This window comes from Diceros bicornis, chromosome 27 (genome assembly GCF_020826845.1).
Source record: "Diceros bicornis minor isolate mBicDic1 chromosome 27, mDicBic1.mat.cur, whole genome shotgun sequence".
Lineage (NCBI taxonomy): Eukaryota > Metazoa > Chordata > Mammalia > Perissodactyla > Rhinocerotidae > Diceros > Diceros bicornis.
The window spans coordinates 46,253,029-46,266,409 of NC_080766.1; positions in this window are offsets into that span (position 1 = coordinate 46,253,029).

Sequence of the window (13,381 nt, forward strand, 5' to 3'; positions counted from 1 at the left end):
TAGGACTTATATAAATCCCCCTCCAGCCAAGCACACAGTTCTCCCACCAGTGGTAGACAAGCCAAAGAGGAGAGAGGTAATGGTTTAACGCAGGGTAAGGACCTGATTTCCCAATGCTAGTGTAGGGGATCAGGTGCCAGGCAGAAAGTTTTTAAATCTTCTATTTTGCAGGAAGTCCAAGTCCAGCTTACTTTAAGCCCAAACCTAACCTCCACACAATGACAGCAAAGAAGGTGCCAGACAAGACAGACAAAGAAGAAGAAAAGATGGTCGGGCCACGCTCTCACAGCTTCCACCCAAGGGTTAACACACAAACAGCAGTGCTCACTTTGAGGCATACAATTCTGGCTTGACACTTGACAGAAAAGGTCGCAAACTTCACGTGGCCACAGACGATGTGACAAGCACCAGAAGTATGCTGTAGGGCTCTGACACAGAGAAAAACTGGCACAGAGACTAGTGGAATGACACACGCACTCAGGAGAACAAACCATACAGGTGTGCGCACCACAGAAAAGCCAGAGAATATACTAGGCAATCTGTACTTTTCTTTATCCCTAAACCACGGCCCCTAAACCAGATGGACCTTGGCCTGACCCAGGCCCCTAGACCAGGGACAAGGAATATAGTGTCCAGGAGGTGCTCTCTGGATGACTCACCTAGCTGCAGATGCAAGCTCATCAGCCTACGGTCCAGCCCTTCATTTCCCACTCACTGAAGCGTTACAGGCAGTCGGCAAGTGAGGAAGCCACAAGGGGAATCCCCAGGTGGAAAAAAAAAACAAAAAACAAAAAAAAAACCAAGAAAAAGCCACCTGGCCAGCTGTGGGGAAAAACCCCAATACAGCTTCCTCCAAGTCCACTAGCCAAAGGCAGAGGCTATGTCCCATCTGTGCCACCAGAATTGATACCAAGCATTGGGCTCACTCTGATCGACATGATCTGAGCCAATTAATCACAATGAGTTAGAGATCAAAAAAGGAAGTTTAATTACATTGGATTAGCTGGCAAATTGGAAGATGTGTGACTAATGTCTCAAAAAACTCGTGTTCAAAGTGTACAGAATTTTGAGGCAGTTATATAGGGAAAATGGGCAGCAAAGAGGGGTTTTAGAAATGTACATGACGGACTCCAGTATCTCTCATTGTTCTTTTATTCTGTCGATGATGATGAATATTTTACAGGTGTTCTTTCTTTCTGGGGGCCTTCTTATTCCCTGGGAAAAATTCATTAAAATTGTTAAGAACAAAGCTATCGGAGTATCTCAGTAGGAGTATGTGCACAGGATTAGAGCCATAAAATCACGGGGGTGTGCAGCAATTTATAATGATCACATCACATGCTAGAAAGGTTTCAACTAAGAAAGTGTTCTTTAGTGTAACAAGATGGTCTCACTTACATTCACTTACAGTTGGGGAGGTGGGGAGGGTTAGGGTGTGCCCACCATCCTCTCCTCATGTACCCAAGATCCCAGATGTCTGGGTCACAGCTGCCCTCACCACCAAGGTGCCACCGCCCCCACAGCCATTTATACCACCACCTCCAACAAAATTGCAGTGTACTTCAGACAAGGCAGTCAAAGGCAGGTTCGCCAGTCACATCTGTGACCTCCAATCCAGACCCGGGTGTGCGGGGAATGGATCAAATGAGGGTGGTGGGGCAGGACGAAATCCACTAAGGCATGGGCGATGAGGATCTCTGAGTCCCAATCCAAGTGAGGGTCACGGCATTCAACAATCTCTTGACCCTGAGATGGGTTCCTCCCCAGACCTGGCAAGAGACAGCCCATTCCCTGGTGACACAGTACAGGGGTCCCTGTCTCTACCAGGGCAACACAGGAAACTGTGGAATGTGCCCCTCAGCACAGGCGCCCCTCCAACTGCCACTGACAAGAGCATCTTCCTGCCCCAGGAAGCTGGGCATGGCCGGCAAGGACCTGGATGGGGCAGGCGCTACCTCCCCTGATGGGCCCACCACATGACCAGCAGCTTCCTCCACCACCAGGGCCAATGACACCTCCCAGAAAACTTTCAGGACTCAGGGTTCTTTCCTCGTAGCTCTCCACTGACAGAATCTGGGCCCAGGTGGCTGGGACAGCTGGCCTCCTTTGGATAAAGTAGGCAAGCCATAGGGTGCTCGTCTCCCTCGACCCCACATCTGTGCACTAAAGGAGTGGGCCAGGGTGGGGCCTGGTAGGGACGGTGGCAATGATGGTGGTGGGGGCAGCTTAGACAGAGACATCAGGTATCTCGTGGACCTGGGGACAAGATGGTGGGCACACCCGCACCCTCCCCACCTCCCCTACCTCTCCCATCATTCCTACCTACTCTCACCACTCTAGGAGCCCAGCTGCCTTGAGTTAAACACATCACTCCAACTGTGCACGTGGGGCAACCGGGTCTCTGGACTCATGACCCTCACGGTTGCTGAGCAATGTGTCTGTGGGGCTCTGATGGTGTGGGGGTGCCCTCGAGAAGTGACCAGGTGCAGTTGCATGTGAACTCTGGTGCATATATCCTTCAGCTGTCTCTCACATCCCCTTCTACCCTTTTGCTCAGGTCACTGCTTGAATTCTTGGGAATGGATTTCTTGTCCTGTTTGCCAACAACAGACTGGGGAGTACACCAAGGCTATCTCTCTGCCAGTTGGCTTGTTCTGTGCCTCAATTATTGATAAAAAAGGCACGGCCTCACATCATGAGTGAACCTTTTGACTCCAAGAGGAAGAAGCACTTTATCAAGTCAGAAGGTCGAGAAAGCCTTGGAAAGGAGTGTGGCCCAGTAGGCAGGCCACAAATGGAAGGAACGGGGAACCCACTGGGCATGCTTCTCCATCAGCAGGTTGCACACTCAACTCTGGATTCAGGAAATCCATGATTTCCTGCTACCTAGGTCCCTACTCTTGGAAGAAATCTGACAATAAGGGGGAGATGTGTCCTTTCCTGGCCCTCTACCTGAGTGCACAGATGTGGGGGAGAGGGACGTAGGCACCCTACGCCTTGCCTAGTTTGTCCAAAGGAGGCCAACCATCCCATGCACTTTGGCCAAGACTCTGTCTGTGGGACAACTACAGAGGAAAGAGCCCTGAGTCCTGAAAGTTTCTGAGAAGTGTCATCGGCCCTGTCAGTGGAAGAAGCTATTGGTCATGTGGTGTGCCTGATATGGGAGGTAGGGCCTGCCACTTCAGGGTCCCGACCACCATGCCCAGCCTCCTAAGTGGGGATGATGGTCTTGGCAGTGGCAGGTAGAGGGACGCCAGTGGCGGGGGGGGGGCTTTCCATAGTTTCCTGGGTTACCTTGGGCAAGGCGTTGTCCTCTGTGGCATGGGGCCATGGAACAAGCTGCCTCTGGCAACGTCTCTGGGAGGGATCTGTCTCAGGATCAAGAGTTTGATGGTTGCTATGACCGTCACCTGTAGCAGGACTCAGGGATCTTCATCGCCCCTGCCTCAGGAGATTTCGTCTTGCCCCACCACACCTATCTGATCCATTCCCCACCCAATCAGTCTGGATTGGAGGCCACAGATGTGACCAGGAATTTGTCTTTCACTGCCATGTGTGGCCTACACTACGATTTGGTTGGTGGCAGCGGGAGGCATGACAGTAGGTGCAGCGGTAACTTGGGTGGTCTCGGTGGCTGCAATCCAGACATCTGAGAATTCGGGGACCTGAGGAGAGAAATGTGATGCACCTGCACCCTCCCCAATCCCCGAACTCTCCCACAGGGCCTACTGACTCATCACTCCGTGAGCCTTATTTCCTTGAATTAAACTTATCACTCCAGGGTCTGGCCCGGTGGCATAGTGGTTAAGTTCACACGCTCTGCTTCAGTGGTGGGTTTTGCAGGTTCGGATCCCGGGCACAGACCTACACACCACTCATCAAGCCATGCTGTGGCAGCATCCCACTGAAAAAATAGAGGAAGACTGGCACAGATGTTAGCTCAGGGACAATCTTCCTAGAGCAAAAAGAGGAAGATTGGCAGTGGATGTTAGCTTAGGGCCAATCTTCCTCACCAAAAAAAATCCAAATAAAACAAAAAACACTCTCATCACTCTAACTGAACATGAGCCAAGATTGAGGCCTCTGTCCTCCAAATGAGCCTCGCAGTTGCTAAGCAATGGGTCTGTGGGGCTCTGAGGGTGATGAGGCGCCCTCTGGCAGTGGCTGATACAGCTGCAGGGGAACATGGGTTTACATTTCCTTCAGCTGTTTCTCACATCCCTACCTACCCTTCTGCTCACGTCACTGCTTGCATACTTGGCAGTGGTTTTCTGGCCCTGTTTGCCAACAATGGACTGGGGAGGACACTAGGGCTATTCCTCAGACAGCTGGCTAGTTTGGGTTCTCATTTGTTGCTCAAAAAAAACACTGCCTCACATCACAAATGAAACTTTCATCTCCAGGAGGAGAAAAGATTTGTCAATTCAGAAGATGAGAAAGGCTTTCCAAAGTAGTGTGGCACAGTAGGTGAGCCACCTAGGGAATGAACGGGGAATCCACGTGTCTTGCTGTTCTATCAGCACGTCCCAACCTCAACTCTGGAGTCAGGAAAGCCCACTTTCCTGCTGCCTAGGGCACTACCCCTGGGAGAAATCCGACAATAATGGCAAAGATATGCCCTCTCCTGGCCCTCTCCTTGAGTGTACAGATGTGGGGCAGAGGGAAAGGAGTACCCTATGGCTTCCCTAACTCATTAAGTTAGGCCAGCCATCCCAGCCATTTAGGCCAAAACTCAGTCAGTGAGAAAACCAAGGAGGAAAGAGACCTGAGTTCTGAAAGTTTTCTGGGAGGTGTCATCGGCCCTGTCTGGGGAGGATGCCCCCTGTCATGTGGTGTGCCCAACATGGCTGGTAGCACTGCCACATCGGGGTCCTTGTAGGCCATTCCCAGACTCCCAAGGGAGGATGATAGTCTTGGCAGTGGTGGATGGAGGGACACCCATGGTGAGCGGGGCATTCCTCAGTTTGTTGAGTTGCCCTGGGAGAGGCAGGGACCCCTGTGCTGAGGCCCTGGAGAGCGGGCTGCCTCTGGCCATGGCTCAGGGCGGGACCTGTCACAGGGTCAAGAGATTGACAGTGGCCACAACCATCACTTGGAGTGGAACAAGGGGATCTTCATGCTCTGTGGCTCAGTGCATTTCCTCCAGCCCCATCACACCCATCTGATCCATTCCCCACGCACCCAGCTCCAGATTGGATGCCATGGATGCAACTGGGGTACCCGTCTTTCCCCACCAGGTCCGGCTTACACTGCAATTTGGTGGACAGTGGCCGGAGAAATGGCAGCAGGAGTGGTGGCATCTTTGTCAGTGGGGCAGCTGTGACCCAGACACCTGGGGTTTGGGGACCTGAGGAGAGGATGCTGGGTGTGCTGGCACCCTCCCCATTTCCACAACCTTTCCCATCCATCCTACTGACTCTCATCACCCTTGGAGCCCTGCTCCCTTGAGGTTAACCCATCACTCCAACTGTGCATGAACGTCTACAAGGGCCTCTGGCCTCACAATGACCCTGGCGGATGCTAAGTGATGGGTACCTGGGGCTCTGAGGGTGAGGGGCGCCCTCTGTTCATGTCCAAGTGCAGCTGCAGGTGAACTCAGATACACATTTTCTTCAGCTGTGTCTCACATCCCCTACTACCCTTCTGCTCAGGTTGCTACTTGCCTTCTTGGAAGTGTTTTTCTGGCCCTCTTTGCCACCAATGGCTTGGGGAGGAAATCAAGGATATCCCTCTGCCAGTTGGCTCGACCCAGTCATTTATTGCTCAAAAAAACACATCCTCACATCATGAATCAACCTAGGATATTACCTTTTCACACCGTACTGGACAGTGTCCAGCTAAATGACCCAGAAGAGACGTTTTCAAACTGCACTGAACAGTTCCCAGATAAATAACCCGATGTCACCTTTTCACACTGCACTGGACAGTGCTGAGTTAAATGACCCAGAAGAGATATTTTCAAACTGCACTGAACAGTTCCCAGCTAAATGACCTGATGCCACTTTTTCACACTGTATTGGGCAGTGCCCAACTAAATGCCCTGGACATGACCTTTTCACACTGCACTGTACAGTGCCCAGCTAAATGACCCAAAGTCATCTTTTCACACTGCACTGGAATGCCCAGCGAAATGATCTGATGTCACATTTTCAAACTGCATTGGACAGTGTCCTGCTAAATGACACAGATGTCACCACTTCACACAACACTAGACATTACACAGCTAAATGATCCAATGTCACCCTTTCACACTGCACTGGACAGTGTCCAGCTAAATGACCTAGATGTCACCTTTTCACACTGCACTGGTCTCTGCTCAGTTAAATGACACAAAATCAACTTTTCACACCGCAGTGCATCATACCCACTAAATGACCCAGAGGTCACCTTTTCACACTGCACTGGACAGTGCCCAGCTAAATGACCTGATATTATCTTTCACACTGCTCTGGACAGTACACAGCTAAGTGACCCGACCATCACCTTTTCACACTGCACTGGACAGTGCTCAGTTAAATGACCTGATGTCACGTTTTCACACTGCATAGTACAGTGTCCAGCTAAATGAATGAAAATTCACCTTTTCACACTGCACTGGACAGTGCCCAGCTAAATGACCTGGATGTTATCTTTTGACACAGCACTGGACAGTTCCCAACTGAAGGACCCAATGTCATCTTTTCACACTGCAGTGTCCAGTGCTCATCTAAATGACCTGGATGTCACCTTTTCACACTGCCCTGGACAGTGCACAACTAAATGACCTAGAGGTAACCTTCTCACACTGAACTGGACAGAGCCCAGCTAAATAAACCAGACATCACCTTTTCACACTGTCCTGAACAGTGCTCATTTAAATGACCTGGACATGAGCTTTTCAGACCTCACTGAACAGAGCCCAGTTAAAGGAACCAGACGTCACCTTTTCACACTGCATTGGACAGTGCCCAGTTAAATGACCCGGAACTAACATTTTCACACTGCACTGGATGGTGCCCAGCTAAGACACCCGGAGGTCACCTTTTCACACCGCACTGGAAAGTGCCTAGCTAAATGAAAAAGACATGAGCTTTTCACACTGCACTGGGCTGTGCCCAGCTAAATGACCTAAGGTCATCTTTTCATACCACATTGGACAGTGCTCAGATAAATGACCCAGATGTAATCTTTTCACACTGCACGGGACAATGCCCAAGTAAGTGACCTGATGTCACTTTTTCACAACACACAGGTCAGAGCCCAGCAAAATGACCTGGACATCACTTATTCACATGTCATTTGACAGTGCCCAGTTAAATGACCTGGACATCACCTTTTCACACTGCATTGGATAGTACCCAGCTAAATGACCCAAGGTCACCTTTTCACACTGCACTGGAGAGTGCCTAGCTAAATGACCAGGACATCATCTATTCACACCCCATTGGACAGTGCCCAGCTACATGACCCAAACAGAACCCTTTCAGACCCCATGGGGCAGTGCCCTAAATGACCCGGATGTCACAATTTCACACTGCACTGGATGATGCCCAGCTAAATGAGCCAGGCATCACCTTTTCAAATGGCACTGGACATTGCCCTGCTAAATGGTCTGGATGTTGTCTTTTCATACTGGACTGAACAGTGCCCACCAAAATTATCTGGACATCATCTTTTCACACTGGACTGGACAGAGCCCAGCTCAGTATCCAAAGGTAACCTTTTCCACTGCACTGGACAGTGCCCAGCTAAGTGACCTGAACATCACCTATTCACGCTGCACTGGACATTGCCCAGCTAAATGACACTGACATCACATTTTCACACTGCACTGGACAGTGTGAAAGTAAATGAACTGGATGTAACCTTTTCACACCAGACTGGACAGTGCACAGCTAAACGTCCCAACATCATTTTTTGACACTGCACTGGACTGAGCCCAGCTAAATGACCCAGATGTCATCTTTTCACACCACACTTGAGAGTGTGCAATTTAATGACCCTGATGTCACCTTTTTCCCCCACACTGTACATTGCCCAGCTAAATGACCCAAGGTCACCTTATCACACTGCACTGGACAGTGCCCAGCTAAATGACTGGGATGTCACTTTTTCACACTGCGCTGGACAGTGCCAAGATAAATGACCTATATGTTATCTCCCCACAATGCCTTGGACTGTGCCCAGCTAAGGGGCACAGATATCACCTTCTCACACTACACTGGACATGACCAAGGTATATCACCTGGATATTACCATTTCACACTGCACAGGACAGAGCCTGTCTAAATCTTGTGGATGTCACCTTTTCACACAGCACTGGACAGTGCCAAGAGACATGACGTGGATGTTACCTTTTTACTCCTCACGTCACAGTGCCTGGACAAATGAGCCGGACATCACCTTTTCACACTGCACTGGATACTGCCAAGGTAAATGACTGGGATGTTACCTATTCACACCACACTGGACACTGCCCACCTAAAGACTCTGATGTCACCTTTTCCACCCACAGTGTACAGAGCCCATCTAAATTACCCAAGGTCACCTATTCATACTGCACTGTGCCAGGCTAAATGACCTGGACATCACCTTTCCACACTGCACCGGACTGTGACCAGTTAAATGAACCAGACTTCACTTTTTCACACCCACTCAGCATGGCCCAGCTAAATGACCCAGACATCACCTTTTTATACCACACTGGATGAGGTTAGGGCCAGAGTCAGTGTCAGAGTCAGGTATAGGGTTAGAGATAGGGGTAAGGGTAGGGTTAGGGATAGGGTTACATTTAGGTGTAGGGACAAACATAGGGGTTTGGTTGGGGTTAGGTTCAGATTTGGGGTCATGGTCAGGGGTAAGGTTAAGGGAAGGGGTAGGTGTAGGTTCAGCATCAGTGTCAGGGTCAGGGTCAGGGTCTGGGTCAGGGTTGGGGTGAGGTTGGGTGTAGGGGTAGGATTAGGGTCAGGGTCAGTGTCATGGTCAGGGTTAGGTGTAGGTGTATGGTTAGGGTTAGCATCAGGGTGAAATTTAGCTTCATGATCAGAGTCAGAGTCAGCGTCACAGTCAGGTTCAGGGTCAGGGGTAGGTGTAGGGGTAGGTGTAGGATAGGGTTAAGGTTAGGCTTAGGGTGAGCATCTGGGTCAGGGGTAGGGTAAGGGGTAGGTGTAGGGCTAGGGTTAGCATCAGGGTGAAGGTTAGGGTCATGGTCAAGGTCAGAGTCAGGAGTAAGTGTAAGGATAAATGTAGGTGTATTGGTAGGGGTAGGGTTAGGGTTAGTTTTAGGATTAGGGTCAGGGCAAGGGTCAGGGTTGTGTCAGGATCAGGTGTAGTGGTAGTTGTAGGCGTATGGATAGGGTTAGGTCAGAGTCAGGGTAAATGTAAGGGTGAGGTTTTGGGTCAATGTCATGGTCAGGGTCAATGTCAGGGTCAGGGTCAAGGGTAGTGTTAGGGGTAGGAGTAAGTGTAGGTGTAGGGGTAGGGTAGGCTTTGGGTCATGTTCCGGGTCAGGGGTAGGAGTAGGGGTAGGGTTGGGTTAGCCATAGGGATAGAAGTAACATTAGGGTCAGGGTCAAAGTCAGGATCATGGTCTTGTTAAGGATATGGGTCAAGATCAGGATTAGCATTAGGTTCAGTGTCAGGGTCAAGGTCAGGGTCAGGGGTAGAGTCAAGGTTAGGGGTAGGGGTAGGGTTAAAGTTAGGGTTTGTGTCAGGGTCATGTTCAAGGTAAGGGACAGGCTCAGGTTCAGTGTCAGGGTCAGCAGTAGGGGTAGGGGTAGTGGTAGGGATACAGTTAGGGGTATGGTTAGGGTTAGCGTCAGGGTCAGGGTCAGTGTTAGTGGTATGCATAGGGGTTGGGGTAGGGGTAGTGGTAAGGGTAGTGTTAGAGTTAGGATTTCAGTTACAGTCAGGGTCATGCTCAGGGGTTGGGTTAGGCAAAGTGGTACCTCTAGGGTTAGGGTTAGGGTTAGGATCAGAGTCAGAGTCAGGTGTAGGCATATGTGTATTGGTAGGGGTAGGTTTTATGGGTAGGGTCAGGGTCAGCTTCAGTGTCAGGATTAGGGTTACTGGCAGGGTCACTGGCAGTACTATAGGGGTGTGGATGGGAGTACGGAGAGGTTTAGGGGTAAGGTTACAGTTAGGGTTAGCGTTAGAGTTAGGTTAGGGTTACCATTATGGGTTAGTCTTTATGGTCGGGATAGGGTTAGGATTAGGGGTAGGGTGTGGCTAGGGGTAGAGTTAGTGGTAAGGGTAGGGGTAGGAGTAGGCGTAAGGGTAGCACAAGGGTTAGGGTTAGGGTCAGAGTCTGGGTTAAGATCAGTAGTAGTAGGGGTATGGATAGGGTTAGGGTTAGGGTTAGGGTTAGAGTTATGGTTAGGCGTTAGGGGTTAGGATTAAGTTAGGATTAGAGATAGGGTTAGTGGTAGGGGTCGTGGTAGGGGGTAGGGGTAGCAGTAGTGTTAGGGATAGGGTTAGGGTCTGGTTCAGGGTCTGGGTAAAGGTTAGGACCCAGGTCAGTGTCAGTATCTGGGTCAGGATCAGTGGTAGTGTTAGGGGTGTGGGTAGGAATAGGGGTAGGGAGAAGAGTAGGGGTAGTGTCAGGGTCAGGATCAGGGTCTGGGTCAGGGTTAGGGTCAGGATCAGGGTCAGGGGTTGGGTCACAGTTAGGAGTAGGTATAGGGGTATGGTTAGTAGTAGGGATAGGGGTAGGGTTAATGTCAGGGTAGGGTCAGAGTCAGGGTCTGTGTCAGGATCAGGATTAGGTTTATGGTAATGGTCAGGGTCAAACTCAGGGTCAAACTCAGGGTCAGGGGTAGAATCAGGGTTAGGGGTAGGGTTGGGGTAGAGGTAGAGTTAGGGTTAGGGGTTGGGTCCAGGTCATGTTCAGGGTCAGGGGCAGGCTCAGGTTCAGGGTCTGGGGAAGAGGTAGTGGTAGGGGTAGAATTAGGGTTTATGGTAGGGTTATGTTTAGGGTTAGAGTCTGGGTCAGGGTAAACGAAGGCATAGGGGTAGGGTTAGATTTAGTGGTAGGGTTAGGGATAGGGTTACATTTAGATGTAGTGGCAAATGTAGAGTTTGGGTTGGGGTAGGGTAGGATTAGGGTTATGGTTAGGGTCAGGTTTAGGGTCAGGGTCAGTGTCAGCATCAGGGGTAGGGCTAGGAGCAGGGGTAGGGTTTGTTTTTGGCATAGCGGTAGGGGTGAGGGTAGGGGTAGGGGCAAGTTTAGGGTAAAGAGTTATGGTCAGGGTCATCAGATGTGAGGTCAGGGGAAGGCATAGAGATATGGGTAGGAATAGGGTTAGGGGCAGGGTCAGGGTCAGAGTCAGGTGTAAGGGAATGGGTAGGTGTAGGGGTAGATGTAGATTCAGGGTCAGGGTCAGGGTAAATGTCAGGGTCAGGATCATGCATTGGGATAGGGGTTCTCATAGGAGTAGGGTTAGAGTTAGTTGTAGGGTTAGGGTTATGGTTAGGGTCAGGGTCAGGTTCAGTTTTGGGCTTAGGATTAAGGGTTGGGCTTGGTGTAGGATTAGGGTTAGAGTTAGAGTTAGGGTTTGGGGTTAGAGGTTAGGGTAAGCATTAAGGTCAGGGGTAGGAGTAGCGGTAGTGGTAGGGGTAGTGTTAGGGTTAGGGTAAGTGTTAAGATTATGGTTAGTGTTCAGGGTAGGTTCAAGGTCAGGGTCAGTGTTAGGATCAGGGTCATGGTCAAGCATCATGGCAAGGGTAGGGGTAAGACTAGGTGTAGGTGTAGGTTCAGTGTAAGTGTCTGTGTCAGGGTCAGTGTCAGTGTCAGAGTCAGGGTCAGGAGTAATGTCAGGGGGAGGGACAAGGGGACGTGTAGCTATAGGAGTAGGGGTAGAGTCAGGGTCAGGATCAGGGTCTTGTTTGGGATCAGGGTTATGGTCATTGTCAGGGTCAGGGTCAGGAGTGGGTTCTGGGGTAGGTGTAAGGTTAGGTGTCGTGGTAGTCGTAGGCATAGGGTTAGGGTTAGTATCAGGGTCAGGGTCAGGGTCAGAGTTTTGTTAAGATCTGGGTCTGGGTCAAGGTCAGGGTCGGGGTAGAGTCAAGGTTAGGTGTAGGGGTAGCAGTAGAGGTTGGGTTACAGTTCAAGTCAGGCTCAGGTTCAGAATCAGGGTAAGAGATAGGTGTAAGGGTAGGTGTAGGGGTAGGTTTAGTGGTCAGGTTAGGGTTAGGGTTAGGGTCAAGGTCATGGTCAGGGTTAGGGATAGGTATAGTGGTTGGTGTAGGGGTAGGACTAGGGTTGGGGCAGGGTCAAGATTCACTGTCAGGGTCAGGGTCAGGTTAAGGAGTAGGGGTAGTATAGGGTAGGAGTGGGGGTAGGGTAAGTTTACATTTTGGGTCAGGGTCAGGTGTATGTAGGGGTAGGGGTAGGGGCAGGCATAGGGTTAGTGTAGGTATAGGGTTTGAGTTAGGGTTAAGGTCAGGGTCAGGGTCAGGTTCTGGGTTAGGTTTAGGCCTAAGGGCTGGGATTGGGGTAGGGTTCAGGTTAGAGTTAGAGTTAGGGTTTGGGGTTAGGGGTTAGGGGTAAGTGTTAAGGTTAAGGGTAGAGGTAGGGGTAGTGGTAGGGGTAAGGTTAGGGTTAGGGTAAGTGTTAGTGTTATGGTTAAGGTTGGGGTAGGTTCAGCATTAGGGTCATTGTCATCATCAGGGTCATGGTCAGCATCAGCATCAGGGTCAGGGGTAGGAGTAGGTGTAGCATCAAGGTCAGTGTCAGGGCCCGGGCCAAGGGTTGGGTTAGGGGTAGGAATAGGGTCACAGTCAGGGTCAGGGACAGGGTAGGGTCTGGGGTAGGTGTAGAGATAGGGTTAGGTTTAGGAGTAGGGGTAGGGTTAGTGTTAGATTTAGGGTCAAGGTAAGGGTCAGGGTCAGGGTCAAGTTCAGTTTCAAGAGTAGGGTCAGGGTTAGGGGTAGGGGTCAGTGTAGGGATAGGGGTAGGTCTAGGGTTCGGGGTAGGGTTCATGTTAGTGTTAGGGTTCGGGTTAGGGGCAGGGGCAGTGGCCGAGACAGGAGTAGAAGTAGGGGTAAGGATAGTGGTAGGTGTAGTGTTATGGGAAGTGTTTGGGTTAGGGTTAGGGTTTGAGCTAGTTTGAGGGGCAGGATCGGGGTTAGTGGTAGGGACAGAGATAAGGGTAAATATATGGGTAGGGGTCAGGGTAGGCTAGGTTTAGGATTAGGGTTCAGGTTAGGGTCAGGGTCAGGGTCATGGTCAGGATCAGGTGTAGTGGTGGGTGTATGGGTATGGGTCGGGTTAGTGTCAGGGTCAGGGTGTGGGTCAGGGTCAGTGTCTGGGTCGGCGTAGGGCTAGGGGTAGGGATAGGTGTATGATTAGGTTTAGGATTAGTGTTAGGGTCAGGTTCATGGTCAGGGTCAGGGTCAAGGTTAG